Below are 15,223 nucleotides of genomic sequence, written 5' to 3'. Positions count from 1 at the left end.
GGAAGTATCCTGAGACTCTGCTTGGACTCGATGAATATTCAGCTAATAAGTGTGAAATCTTAGACTTAAACAAAGATTTTCTCACTCCAAATTATTATTATTATTACTATTTTGTCATTTGCCATGTTGTCAAATATGGTGATTTTACAGAATATTTGAAAGTTCAGTACCTAGAGTCAGAGAAACCTGCATTTACAATGATTCCAATACTTACTAGCTGTGTGGACTTGGGAACATTTCTTAATCTTTGCCTTTTTTTTCTATCTATAAAATTGAAGTTATAACAGTTTTTACATTATAATGTAGGATTAGGTGAGAATATTTAAGTTAAAGGCTTACCAGAATTCTTTATACATAATAACCATAAACCAATGAGAGATTGTTTGATGTTTGATATGAAGTCCTCCAAAGAGTGTAAAATTTGGGAACTACCTTCTCTCTCCTAAATTACATACTCCTTTTGCCCATCTTTCTTCATTTATGTCAAGCTTTTTATATAAATCTATGGTTTTCAAATGGGTACATATCAAAATTCTCTCTTGGACTTTCTTCTTTAACAACAAAAAAGAAATAGAAAATTTAAAAATAACATCCAGAATTAAAAACAGAGTATCAGGGCTTCCCTGGTGGCGCAGTGGTTGAGAGTCCGCCTGCCGATGCAGGGGACACGGGTTCGTGCCCCGGTCTGGGAAGATCCCACATGCCGTGGAGTGGCTGGGCCCGTGAGCCATGGCCACTGAGCCTGTGCGTCCGGAGCCTGTGCTCCGCAACGGGAGAGGCCACAACAGTGAGAGGCCCGCGTAACGCAAAAAAAAAAAGAAAAAAGAAAAAAAAAAAACCAGAGTATCATGTTAAAATACATGTAACAAAGGTAGGTGGTGAAATATATATTCTCATATACATTACATTCTGTTTGGTAGCTTTGTAAATAGTGGAGAAATGACTGGTGGATGAAAGGTAGCATTTAAAGTTGTGTACTGAAATTGCTGTGATCATCAAGATGACAGCAGGTTATAAACTATTAAAATTTTTGAGATGCTCCTGTTTATCAATTTTATAGAGCCTTACCACATATTATTGAAGTTGAAATGAAAAATACTAGAGGAAATGGAAATAAACAGTAAATAGGACAAAGTCAGAATGACCCCAGCTGGGCGGAATATCTAGAGGGAGTACAGTAAGGGTTTGAGAAAAAGAACAAAAGTAAAGTACAAAGATGGCTTTTAGGTTATAATAAAAGCCAGTTTATTGAGCCTGAGGAATGGAGAATTTTTAAGGTACCTCAGACCTGTTGCATGTCTTTGGTACCTGTTGTATGACTTGGCTAGGTCACCTAAAGGAACTAGGGTAAACTGGATGCTTGGTACCTGCAAACTGCCTCATCTATTCTATTTGGTGATAATTTCAGGTCCTGGAGATGATAGAGCTCATTCTTACTGGGTGGTGGTTTTGGGAACTTTCCCTAATACTTCCTGCTTTTTCCCAAAGGGATAAGGCCCAATTAATGGGCTTGGCACTGGTATACAGGAGTTAAATCTCACACCAGCCTACTTTCATTCTTCATCTCAGTGATAATGACTGTTAACAGTCTGAGGTGTTTTTCCAAGTCTTTGGCTAAGTATTATATTTTCATAGGCAGTCAGTACATGACCATTGAATAAATGGATAAGAGCCATGAGGGCTGTAGGAAGAGGAAGGAAAACTAACATTTTATTGGGGATATATAATATTTCATGAACTTTATGATTTTTTAAAATTCAATATTCACAATTGCCTCATTATGTCCCCATTTTTAATGTGAGAGATGTTAGTGAAGTTAGTTACTTACCCAGGACCACACAGTGGGTGAATGGTAGAGTTCAGATGCAAAAAATGGGCTGTTTAAATTTAAGCTTTCAAATTCTGGCTCAGCTATGCAACCGTAGGCAAGTTATTTAAAATTTCTCACCTGTTTCTTCATCTGGAAACTGAGAATGATAACATTACCTCATAGGGCTTTTTCATGAATTTTAAATGGTTCTTTTAAAGTCCTTAGAACAGTACCAGGCACATAGTAAGCTGCATGAACTATTATTATTATTATTATTATTATTATTATTATTATTATGCTATGCCATGTTTCCTACTCACTACCACACCACTAAATGCCACCTCCCTTCTTCCTCACCATTAAAAATGCAGTTAGTTTTATTTTAACCTATCTTTGTTGTATTTGGTGAGAGGTGAAAACTAATTTATGTTGAGGCCCTTCTACAAGCTCTGCACTGAGTGTTCTTGGTGATTTTGCAATGTTGTTCTGCTTGCATGTTACATATTAGGTACATAGGGTGGATATCACAGGCAAACCCTCATTAATTTCTCCTCTTTTTTCAGTACCTGGAAGTACTAAACTGCTGCCAGGTTTTTCTTCTTTGTTTATGTATCAATTCTCTGGCTTCCAGAACTTCGCATTTGCTGTTCCCTTGTTTTTGACATGAACGATTCCAGGAAGTCACCCTTGACCCTCTAAGCTTAGTTTCTTCAATTCTATTGTACTTAGAGTTCATCTTAAGGGCAGGGACTGGATAGTTGTTTGCAATTGCATAAACTTAAAAAAAGTTTGTAAATAAAATCAATACTAAAAATAAATATATAAAATATTAAAATTAAATTTAATTAAAATAACATATAAATACTTAAAAAAAATAACATTTACAGAATATTTAAACTAAGCTCTCTTATAGGTTCTTTAAAAATAAGCTTTCAAAATAAGAAATATAAATTTTCAAAGGATAGTAATCTATATTCATTGCATGTATCTGAGACTATTGTGTTGTATCAGGCTAGAAGAACTACATTTATTATAGAGAGTTCCACATATTTAGCAGTCTACTTGGTAAATATCACTAGACAGTTCTAATTCTTCAAATATGCAATAAGTATATTTATTTAATTGGCTGAACTCTATTCCTAAAGATTTAAAAATAGAAGTATTTTTTTAAAAATCTAAAACTCATTAAATGGGAAAAAAGTTCTTCCTGCTTTCAACCTGTTTCTCTCAAATATGGTGAAATCAACTTTTAAGCCTCATCAAGTAATAATTTGTGGATTCTGCATAAGCAACATCAATTTTACTAATAGAGGTAATTTTGTCAGACTACTCTTTGAAAATAGAGGCATCTCACTGGCTTTGTGCCCCTTAGCAGTTATTAGATTGAGATAAGCACCATTTTGGAATTCAGAACTGGTGTCTGGGATCAAAATGAACATAGGATAATGATAATGTTAAATACTTATGGTTCCTAATGAGTTATATTTTTACAGTGGGGCTTGAATTTCCCTGAGAGGAATATGATAGGGCCATATCCCCAATTACATTAAAGTTCACGTCATTGGAGGGTAATTTGTGAGAAATGCTGGCATAGATTTCTAATACCATTTGTGGTATCTAACTTCTAGAGATCTAAAATCTAAAACCCTTTCAAAAGTTTGGATTCATTTAAAACTGTCTTAGAAGTAAGTGATTTATGAGGGCCCTGGCTAATGACTATTTTGAAAAGGATTTCTTTTGAACACTCTGATGCTAATTATATCATGAATTACACTCAGATATGACCAGATAGCACCTCTCGGATTCTGAGTTTCTGAAATGCTGAATTTCTGTTCAAGAAGGTATGGCTGATAATTTAGAGTTTTTTTCTTTAACTATTAACCAGAATCTTTGGTATCTAGCTCCCAAAATAAACAAAAAGAAACAAATGAATAAAGTTACAAAAAGCAAGTTCATATCACTCTTTAAATTTTGTGCCTACTTAGTTATGTTAAATGGAGATTAATTAAGTTAAATGGCTGGGATTATTAAAAGTAAAAATAAAAGCTGTAATAATTAAAACCACCATCCATCTGCAGAACTCTTCATCTTGCAAAACTGAAACTCTGTACCCAGGAACAATAACTCCCCATTCACTCTGCCCCAAGACCTGCCAACCACCATTCCATTTTCTATCTCTATGACTTTGACTACTCTTGGTACTTCATATAAGTGGAATAATACAGATTTTGTCTTTTTGATTGGCTTATTTCCCTTAGCATGATGTCCTCAAGGTTTGAGCATATTGTAGCATGTCAGACTTTCCTTCTTTTTAAGGTTGAATTATATTCTATTGTATGTTTATACCACATTTTGCTTATTCATTCATGTCAGTGGACACTGGGTTGCTTTCCATGTTTTAGCTATGAATGCTGCTATGAACGTGGGTACACAAATATCTCTTGATGTAGTGATCATGTTTGATGTTTAAGACCCTGCTTTCAATCCTTTAGGGTACTCATCCAGAAGTGAGATTGCTGGATCATATCTTAATTCTATTTTTAATTTTTTGAATAACTGCCATACTGTATTTTACAACACCTGTACCATTTTATATTCCCACCAACAGTGCACAATTGCCTCAATCCCTCCACATCCTCACCAACACTTGTTTTTATTTATTCTTTGCAACAGCCATCCTAATGAGTGTGAGTGGTTTTTCATTGTGGTTCTGATTTGCACTTCCTTAATGATTATTGATGCTGAACATCTTTTCATGTGTTTATTGGCTATTAATATCTCTTATTTGGAGAAATGTCTATTCAAGTTTTTTTGCCCATTTATGAATCAGGTTGTTTTTGTTGTTGTTGAGTTTTAGGAGTTCTCTATATATCCTGGATATTAATCCCTTACCATATATACGATTTATAAATAGTCTCTCCCATTCAGTAGGCTGACTTTTCACTCTGTTGGTACACCAGTTTAAATTTTCATAAAGATCAATTTGTCTATTTGTCCTTTTGTTACCTACCTGTGTCTTTGGTGTCATATCCAAGCTATGTCTTTGGATCTAAAGTGAGCCTCTTACAGGACTTACTTCTGCTATCTTGCTGTTTGTTTTCTATATGTCTTCCAGCTTTCTTATCCCTAATTTCTGTCTCTTTGTATTTAGTTGACATTTTTTTTGGCTGCATGGGTCTTAGTTGCTGCGCAGGCTTTTTCTAGTTGTGCCAAGCAGGGTCTACTCTTCGTTGCAATGTGGGGGGTTCTCATTGTGGTGGCTTCTCTTATTGTGGAGCACAGGCTCCAGGCGTGCGGGCTTCAGTAGTTGCAGCACGCAGGCCCTGGGGCGTGTGGGCTTCAGTAGTTGTGGCGCGTGAGCTCAGTAGTTGTGGCTCGCAGGCTCTAAAGCGCAGGCTCAGTAGTTGTGGAGTACGGGCTTACTTGCTCCTCGGCATGTGGAATCTTCCTGGACCAGGGATCAAACCCATGTCCCCTGCATTGGTAAGCGGATTCTTAACCACTGCGCCACCAGGGAAGTCCCTAGTTAATTTTTATCGTGAAATATTTTAGTTCATTTCTCATTTCCTTATGTGCATATTCTGTAGCTATTTTCTTTATGGTTGCCATGGAGAGTACATTTAATATACTAAAGCTAACACACTAATTTGAATTTATTATAACTTAACCTCCGTAACATACAAAACCTCTGCTCATTTACAGATATGAACCCACTCCTTTCAGTTTTCTTTTCTTTTTTTTGCTGTGAATGTACTTTATATATTTTTTTTGATTTTTTTTTTATACAGCAGGTTCTCATTAGTTATTTATTTTATACATATTAGAGTATATATGTCAATCCCAATCTCCCAATTCATCCCACGACCACCACCACCCCCATCCCCCACTTTCCCCCTTGGGGTCCATATGTTTGTTTTCTACATCTGTGTCTCTATTTCTGCATTGCAAACCAGTCCATCTGTATGATTTTTCTAGATTCCACATATATGTGCTAATATAAAATATTTGTTTTTCTCTTTCTGACTTACTTCACTCTGTACGACAGTCCTAGGTCCATCCTCATCTCTACAAATCACCCAATTTTGTTCCTTTTTATGGGTGACTAATATTCCATTGTATATACATCTTCTTTATCCATTTGTCTGACGATGGGCATTCAGGTTGCTTTCATGACCTGGCTATTGTAAACAGTGCTGCAATGAAGAGTGGGGTGCATGTGTCTTTTTGAATTATAGTTTTCTCTGGGTATATGCCCAGTAGTGGGATTGCTGGGTCATATGGTAATTCTATTTTTAGTTTTATAAGGAACCTCCATACTGTTCTCCATAGTGAGAACATAGCTGTATCAATTTATATTCCCACCAACAGTGCAAAAGTGTTTCCTTTTCTCCACATGCTCTCCAGCATTTGTTGTTTGTAGATTTTCTGATGATGCCCATTCTAACTGGTGTGAGGTGATACCTCATTGTAGTTTTGATTTGCATTTCTTTAATAATTAGTGACGTTGAGCAGCTTTTCAACATCATCTTGGCCATTTGTATGTCTTCTTTGGAGAAATGTCTATTTATGTCTTCTGCCCATTTTTGGATTGTGTTATTTGTTTTTTTTTTGATATTGAGCTGCATGAGCTGTTTATATACTTTGGAGATTAATCCTTTGCCCATTGATTTGTTTGCAAATATTTTCTCCCATTCTGAGGGTTGTCTTTTCATCTTGTTTATAGTATCTTTGTTGTGCAAAAGCTTTTAAGTTTCACTAGGTCCCATTCATTTATTTTTGTTTTTATTTCCATTACTCTAGGAGGTGGGTCAAAAAAGATCTTGCTGTAATTTATATCAAAGAGTGTTCTTCCTATGTTTTCCTCTAAGAGTTTTATAGTGTCCAGTCTTACATTTAGGTTTTTAATCCATTTTGAGTTTATTTTTTTGTATCGTGTTAGGGAGTGTTCTAATTTCATTCTGTTACATGTAGCTGTCCAGTTTTCCCAGTACCACTTATTGAAAAGTCTGTCTTTTCTCCATTGTATATCCTGGCCTCCTTTGTCATAGATTAGTTGACCATAGGTGCATGGGTTTATCTCTGGGCTTTCTATCCTGTTCCATTGATCTATATTTCTGTTTTTGTGTCAGTACCATATTGTCTTGATTACTGTAGCTTTGTAGTATAGTCTGAAGTCAGGGAGACTGATTCCTCCAGCTACATTTTTTTCCCTCAAGATTGCTTTGGCTATTTGGGATCTTTTGTGTTTCCATACAAATTTTAATATTTTTTGTTCTAGTTCAGTAAAAAAAATGCCACTGGTAATTTGATAGGCATTGCATTGAATCTGTAGATTGTTTTGGGTAGTATATTCATTTTCACAATATTGACTCTTCCAATCCAAGAATATGGTATATCTCTCCATATCTTTGTGTCATCTTTGATTTCTTTCATCAGTGTCTTATACTTTTCTGAGTAAAGGTCTTTTACATCCTGAGGTAGGTTTATTCTTAGGTATTTTATTCTTTTTGTTGCAATGGTGAATGGGATTGTTTCCTTAATTTCTCTTTCTTGTTGTTAGGGTATAGGAATGCAAGAGATATCTGTGTACTAATTTTGTATCCTGAAACTTTATGAAATTCGTTGATTAGCTCTAGTAGTTTTCTGGTAGCATCTTAAGGATTCTCTACGTATAATATCATGTCATCCATAAAGAGTGACAGTGTTACTTCTTCTTTTCCAATTTGTATTTCTTTTTCTTCTCTGATTGCCTTGGCTAGGACTTCTAAAACTATGTTAAATAACAGTGGTGAGAGTGAACATCCTTGTCTTGTTCCTGATCTTAGAGGAAACGCTTTCAGTTTTTCACCATTGAGAATGATGTTTTCTGTGGGTTTGTTGTATAGGGCCTTTATTATTAGAGGTAGGTTCCCACTATGCCCACTTTCTGGAGAGTGTTTATCATAAATGGATGTTGAATTTTGTCAAAAGCTTTTACTGCATCTGTTGAGATGATCATATGATTTTTCTTCTTCAATTTGTTAATATGGTATATCACATTGATTGATTTGCATATACTGAAGAATCCTTGCATCCCTGAGATAAATCCCACTTGATCATGGTGTATGATCCTTTTAATGTGTTGTTGGATTCTGTTTTCTAGTATTTTGTTGAGGATTTTTGCATCTAAATTCATCAGTGATATTGGTCTCTAATTTTATTTTTTTGTAGTATCTTTGTCTGGTTTTGGTATCAGGGTGATGGTGGCCTCATAGATTGAGTTTGGGAGTATTCCTTCCTCTGCAATTTTCTGGAAGAGTTTGAGAAGGATGGGTATTAGCTCTTCTCTAAATGTTTGATAGAATTCACCTGTGAAACTATCTTGCCCTGGACTTGTTTGCTGGAAACTTTTTAATCACTGTTTCAAATTCATTACTTGTGATTTGTCTGTTCATATTTTCTATATCTTCCTGGTTCAGTCTTGGAAAGCTATACCTTACTAATAATTTTTCCATTTCTTCCAGGTTGTCCATTTCATTGGCATAGAGTTGCTTGTAGTAGTCTCTTAGGATGCTTTGTATTTCTGTGGTATCCATTGTAACTTCTCCATCTTCATTTCTAATTTTATTGATTTGAGTCCTCTCCCTCTCTTTCTTGATGAGACTGGCTAAAAGTTTATCAATTTTGTTTTTCTCAGAGAACCAGCTTTTAGTTTTATTGATCTTTGCTATTGTTTTCTTTGTTTCTATTTCATTTATTTCTGCTCTGATCTTTATGCTTTCTTTCCTTCTACTAAATTTGGGTTTTGTTTGCTCTTCTTTCTCTATTTCCTTTAGGTGTAAGCTTAGATTATTTGAGATTTTTCTTGTTTCTTGAGGTAGGATTGTATAGCCATAAAATTCCCTCTTAGAACTGCTTTTGCTGCATCCCATAGGTTTTGGATCATAATGTTTTTGTTGTCATTTGTCTCTAGGTATTTTTTTATTTCCTGTTTGATTTCTTCAGTGATCTCTTGGTTATTTATTAATGTATTGTTTAGCCTCCATGTGTTTGTTTTTTACTTTTTTTCCCTGTAATTTATTTCTAATCTCATAGTGTTGTGGTCAGAAAAGATGCTTGATATGTTTTCTTAAATTTACTGAGGCTTGATTTGTGACCCACGATGTGATCTGTCCTGGAGACTGTTCCATGTGCACTTGAGAAGAAAGTGTAATCTGCTGTTTTGGGATGGAATGTCCTATAAATATCAATTAAATCTTTCTGGTCTATTGTATTATTTAAAGTTTGTGTTTCCTTATTAGTTTTCTGCCCAGATGATCTGTCCATTGGTGTAAGTGAGGTGTATAATTCCCCACTATTATTGTGTTACTGTCGATTTCCTCTTTTATAGCTGTTAGCAGTAGCCTTATGTATTGAGGTGCTCCTAAGTTGGGTGCATAAGTATTTACAATTGTTATATCTTCTTCTTGGATTGATCCCTTGATCATTATGTAGTGTCCTTCCTTGTCTCTTGTAACATTCTTTAAAGTCTGTTTTATCTGATATGAGTATTGCTACTCCAGCTTTCTTTTGATTTCCATTTGCATGGAATATCTTTTTCCATCACCTCACTTTCAGTCTGTATGTGTCCCTAGGTCTGAAGTGGGTCTCTTGTAGACAGCATATATATGGGTCTTGTTTTTGTATCCATTCAGTCAGTCTATGTTTTTTGGTTGGAGCATTTAATCCATTTACATTTAAGATAATTATCGATATGTATATTCCTATTACCATTTTCTTAATTGTTATGGGTTTGTTTTTGTAGGTCTTTTTCTTCTCTTGTATTTCTCACTTAGAGAAGTTTCTTTAGCATTTGTTGTAGAGCTGGTTTGGTGGTGCTGAATTCTCTTAGCTTTTGCTTTTTTGTAAAGCTTTTGATTTCTCCATCAAATCTGAATGAGAACCTTGCTGGGTAGGTAATCTTGGTTGTAGGTTCTTCCTTTTTATCATTTTAAATATATCATGCCACTCCCTTCTGGCTTGTAGAGTTTCTGCTGAGAAATTGGCAGTTAACCTTATGGGAGTTCCCTTGTATGTTATTTGCCATTTTTCCCTTGTTGCTTTTAATAATTTTTCTTTGTCTTTAATTCTTGTCAATTTGATTACTATGTGTCTCGGGGTGTTTCTCCTTGGGTTTATCCTGCCTGGGACTCTCTGCGCTTCCTGGACTTGGGTGGCTAGTTCCTTTACCATGTTAGGGAGGTTTTCAACTATAATCTCTTCAAATATTTTCTCAGGTCCTTTCTCTCTCTCTTCTCCTTCTGGGACCCCTATATTGCAAATGTTGGTGCATTTAATATTGTCCCATAGGTCTCTTAGGCTCTCTTCATTTCTTTTCATTCTTTTTTCTTTATTCTGTTCCGTGGCAGTGATTTCCACCATTCTTTCTTCCAGGTCCCTTATCTGTTCTTCTGTCTCAGTTATTCTGTTATTGATTCCTTCTAGTGTATTTTTCATTTCAGTTATTGCATTGTTCATCTCTGTTTGTTCTTTAATTCTTCTAGGTCTTTGTTAAACATTTCTTGCATCTTCTCGTCTTTGCCTTCATTCTTTTTCCAAGGTCCTGGATCATCTTCACTATCATTATTCTGAATTCTTTTTCTCGAAGGTTGCCTATCTCCACTTCATTTAGTTTTTTTTCTGGGCTTTTATCTTGTTCTTTCATCTGGTATATAGTCCCCTGCCTTTTCATTTTGTCTGTCTTTCAAGCATTTGAAAGAATGTGAATATGGTTTTCTTTCCACAGGCTGCAGGATTGTAGTTCTTCTTGCTTTTGCTGTCTGCCCTCTGGTGGATGAGGCTATCTAAGATGCTTGTGCAAGCTTCCTGAGGGGTGGGACTGGTGGTGTGTAAAGCTGGGTGTTGCCTTGGTGGGCAGAGCTTTAATCCACTTATCTGCTGATGAGTGGGGGTGAGTTCCATCCCTGTGGTTGTTTGGCCTGAGGCAATCCAGCACTGGAGCTTAGAGGCTCTTTGCTGGGGCTAATGGTGGACTCCATGAGGGCTCACGCCAAGGAGTATTTCCCAGAACTTCTGCTGCCAGTGTCCTTTTCCCCATGGTGATGCACAGCTGTCCCCTCTGCTTCTGCGGGAGACCCTCCAAGTCAAGCAGATAGGTCTGGTTCAGTCTCCTATGGGGTCAGTGCTCCTTGCCCCTGGGTCCTGATGCACACACTACTTTGTGTGTGCCCTCCAAGAGTGGAGTCTATGTTTCCCCCAGTCCTGTTGAAGTCCTGCAATCAAATCAAGTTTTGCCTTCAAAGCCTGATTCTCTGGGAATTCCTCCTCCCATTGCCAGTGGATTGGGAAGGCTGATATGGGGCTCAGAACCTTCACTCCAGTGATGGACTTCTGTGGTATAATTGTTCTCCAGTTTGTGAGTCACCTACCCAGCAGTTATGTGATTTGATTTTATTGTGATTGTGCCCCTCCTACCATCTCACTGTGGCTTCTCCTTTGTCTTTGGATGTGGGGTATTTTTTTTGGCAAGTTCCAGTGTCTCCCTGTCAATGACTGTTCAGCAGTTAGTTGTGATTCTGGTGTTCTCGCAAGAGGGAGTGAGCACATGTCCTTCTACTCTGCCATCTTGAACCAATCTTCACTCCTTTCAGTTACTGATGTCGAAAAATTACATTGTATGTCCAAAAACATAAACCAGAAAAATTTTAGTGCACTAATCTTTTAAATTCTATAGAAAACAATATGTAGAGTTACAAACCAAAGTTATACTAATACTAGATTTTAGTCTAATAATTTTTTTTAAAGTATTAGTATGTTAAATTGTGTAAAAACAAAAAGTGGTGCCACAGACCATTGTTTTAATACTAGCTTTTATAACTGCATATGTATTTACCTTCACAAGATCTTTATTCCTTCATACAACTTTGAGTTACTGTCTAGTGTCCTTTCATTTTAAACTGTAAAACTTCATTTAGGGCTTCTTGCAAGGCATGTCTAATGATAATAAACTCCCTCAGTTATTGTTTAACTGGGACTGTTTTAATTTCTTCCTTATATTTGAAAGACAGTTTTGTTGGATATAGGAGTCTTAGTTGACTTTTTTTTTTTTTTTTTCTTTTAGCACCTTGAATATCACCTCACTGACTTCTGGCCTCTAAAGTTTCTGATGAGAAAGCTACTGGTGATCCTTGTACATGATGAGTCACTATTCTCTTTCTGCTTTCAGGATTCTCTTTGTCTTTGTTTTAAAATGCTTCCATTTTATGGTATCTTAATGTGGGTCCCTTTGAGTTCATCTACTTGTTGTTCATTGAGCTACTTGGATATTTATAGTCACATCTTTCATCAAATTTGGAAAGATTTTGGCCATTGTCTCTTCAAATAATCTCTCTGCCTCTTTCTCTTTCTCTTGTCCTTGTGGGAGTCCCACAATACATATGTTGGTCTGGTTGATGGTATTCCATAGGTACCTCAGGTTTTATTCACTTTCCTTCAGTCATTTTTCTTTCTGTTTCTCAGAAGATAATTTCAGTTTTGCTTTATTAAATTTATTGATTCTTTCTTCTGTCTGCTCAAAACTGCCTTTGAATCCCTATAGTGTATTTTTTATTTCTGTTATTGTACTTTTTCAGCCCTATAATTGTTTGTTTGTTTGTTTGTTTGTTTAGGTTTTCAGTCTCTTTATTGATATTTCCATTTTGTTCATACATCATTTTCATGACTTTCCCACTTCTTCCTTAGTTATTTGAATATCTTTAGGATGCTGTTTTAAAGTCTTTGTCTAGCAGATTTGTTGTCTAGTCTTCCTCAGGGACAGTTTCTATTGGTTTATTTTTTACTATGATTGGTTCATATTTCCTTGGGGTTTTTTGCATGCTTTGTGATTTTTCTTGAAAACTGGACATGTGAATTGAATAATGTAATAACCCTGGAAGTCAGATTATCCTCCTTTCCGAGAGTTTGTTGGGTTTTATTTATTTTGTTTTATTTTTGATTGATGCAGGTTGTCTCTGTGCTGAGGTGTAAACCTAAGGTTTTCTTAGGTCCTTTCTGAGCCTGTGCCTTTCCCTCAGCATTTATAGTGACTCTGTAATTTACCCCATATATTCAGTTGCTTTTGAATGTCCTAATACTTGCAAAAGAGGAAAAAAGGAAAAATAAAGTAAGAAGGGAAGCACACCAGCCCCTAAATCCCCCAGAAATCACTTCAGTCAAAGGGAAGTGTTCGAAACAATGAAGGGTGGGTAGTGCAATAAAGGCTGCCCACTTCTGTGACTGCAACTCCACGGTGAGAAGGAGCAATCAGTGTTCAGAACACAGATCCCCAGTATTTGTAGGACAGGGTCCTTATTTCCCACCCTGCTTCCTGCAAGCTTCATGCAAGCTTCTCCAGGAATACATGCACAGCTGCCTGCTATTAGGCTAGGTGGTGGGAATGTTATCCATTAATAAACTAAGAGCTGAAATTAACTGAAATTCACCACCCAAGATTTCCCCTGGAAGTTGCAAGTCTTCAAAAGACCCCAGAGTCCCAAAATAGTTACTTCAGACAGTTCTGCCAGTGTAGTTGTTGTCTAGGTGGGAAGATGGATTGTTGGTGCTTCCTATTCCACCATCTTGTCAGACTCCAAGTTCTTTTCAATTAAATTCTTAAGTATATAAAGTGGGGATAATGACAAATGCTTGTCCTCCCAGGATTAATATAAGGATGAAATGAAGTAATGCATATAGTACATAGAAAGTATGCAATGAAGAAATATATATCTCTATGATATCATTCCTATTATATTCATTGTAGTAGACAGTATTATTACTCACAAGTATTCATTTTCCCTTTGATATGAGGCTTGACCATGTGCCTTGCTTTGACCAATGAAATATGGATGGAATTAGCATGTGTCTATTCTGGACAAAAGCTTTAAGAGCCAGCATGAGGTCCTATTTCCTGTTTCTTTCTGCCATCATGACCAATAGTGTGGGGAAGCCTAGGTCCTAGAGTAAATATTATGTGAAGTTGGGTCATTCCTAACCTACAATAGACTTGTCATATGTGCAAGAGGAAAACATTTGTTTTACAAGTTAAAGAGATTCTGGAACTTGTATATTATTACAACATAATCTAGTCTATTCTTAGTGATACACTTTCTCTTCCTCTCGACAACTTCTTACAATTGTATGATGAGTGACACAGAATTTTTGTTATTCTACATCTGCCACAAAAGAAGGAAGTAGAGTGCCCTTACCTAAAGTGGCCTCTGAAAATTTCAAATACAATACGGGATTAGGAAGACCTTCTTTGGCTGACTTAAGAACATGATAAGCACTAAACACATTGTATCTATGAAATATTCCCAGGTGGAATCAGCTTAATCATTTGCAAATTAAGAACTGTGGGTATTTCCCTCTAGCTGAGGAGGAGACAAGCTAGGCAAATCCTGTTTATGAACATTCAGACTAGTATGGGAAATCTCTCAATGTGTGGCAGACTTCAGCAGAATGAGGTTTTGAAATTAAATACTTACAGTAAACTAAAGAATGTTGGAAACTAAAATACAATTTTTAACGTAACAAATACAGTTGCAACTTACAGATGAAACCAGAATATTCTGTGGAAAAATTAGGTGGAAGAGATGTAATAACAAAAGAAAAGTACTAATAAATAGCATTTATTGAGCATTTAGAATGGCCTGGTTTTGCTTTTCATGATATCATTCAATTCTCTCTTCAAGCATAGGAAGTAAATACTTTAAAATCTAATTTTGTAGATGAATTCAAGTTTAGAAAAGTTATGGAAGTTGTCTAAGTTTACATAACTGGCAAATAGAAGACAGAAGATATGCACCCAAGGCTATCTCACTTCAAAGTCAAGATCTCCTTTATTTACTTGCTATATTTACCGTCTCTCTAACGTAGAACAGTTAAGTTAGTCTGAGAATTAATAGATTTCTTAAGGAGGATCAGAGTCTGGATTAGTTTATCAAAGTAGCCTTAAGGAGAAAAGTTTATTATGGTTAATGTAAGCCTTGCATTTTTAGAAGGTCCTTTTCTGCTGCATAGGTGTTAAAAAAAAAAATTTGACTCCATCTAGAGTGACAAAGAGGAAGCCCATCATTAAATGCTGTATTTCATGAGCAGTCTTATATAATTTATATCCATTATATAATAATATTGCTTTAGATATAGGTTTAGATATAGATGTAGATATATAGATAAAACCTGCCCTATAGTTCACTCCTCCAAATACATGTTTTATATAGATGAAAACAATGTCAAATAATCTCTTTCTAATTTTGCTACACTCCATTTCAACAATTTCAAAGTATTCTGATACTTAAAGTATGTTAACTTGAAGTCACCTGAATAAAAATATTAAAGTACCTTTTAATTTGTCTGTTTTCTTCATTGCTTTAGCTTTAATACTTTGAACAGTGCCCA

At 35.8% G+C, this 15,223-nt stretch overlaps 1 long non-coding RNA gene across 1 annotated transcript in view; it reads right to left on the bottom strand.

The window, feature by feature from the left end:
• The window catches only part of LOC307175109, a 309,433-nt gene that overhangs the window by 57,240 nt on the left and 236,970 nt on the right, over positions 1 to 15,223 (bottom strand). The gene's annotated exons all lie outside the window — the stretch shown is intronic.

The sequence above is a fragment of the Stenella coeruleoalba genome, assembly GCF_951394435.1.
Source record: "Stenella coeruleoalba genome assembly, chromosome: 16".
Classification (NCBI taxonomy): Eukaryota; Metazoa; Chordata; class Mammalia; order Artiodactyla; family Delphinidae; genus Stenella; species Stenella coeruleoalba.
Note: the sequence above shows the minus strand (reverse complement) of the source record. Positions and strands in the feature narration are given on the sequence as shown.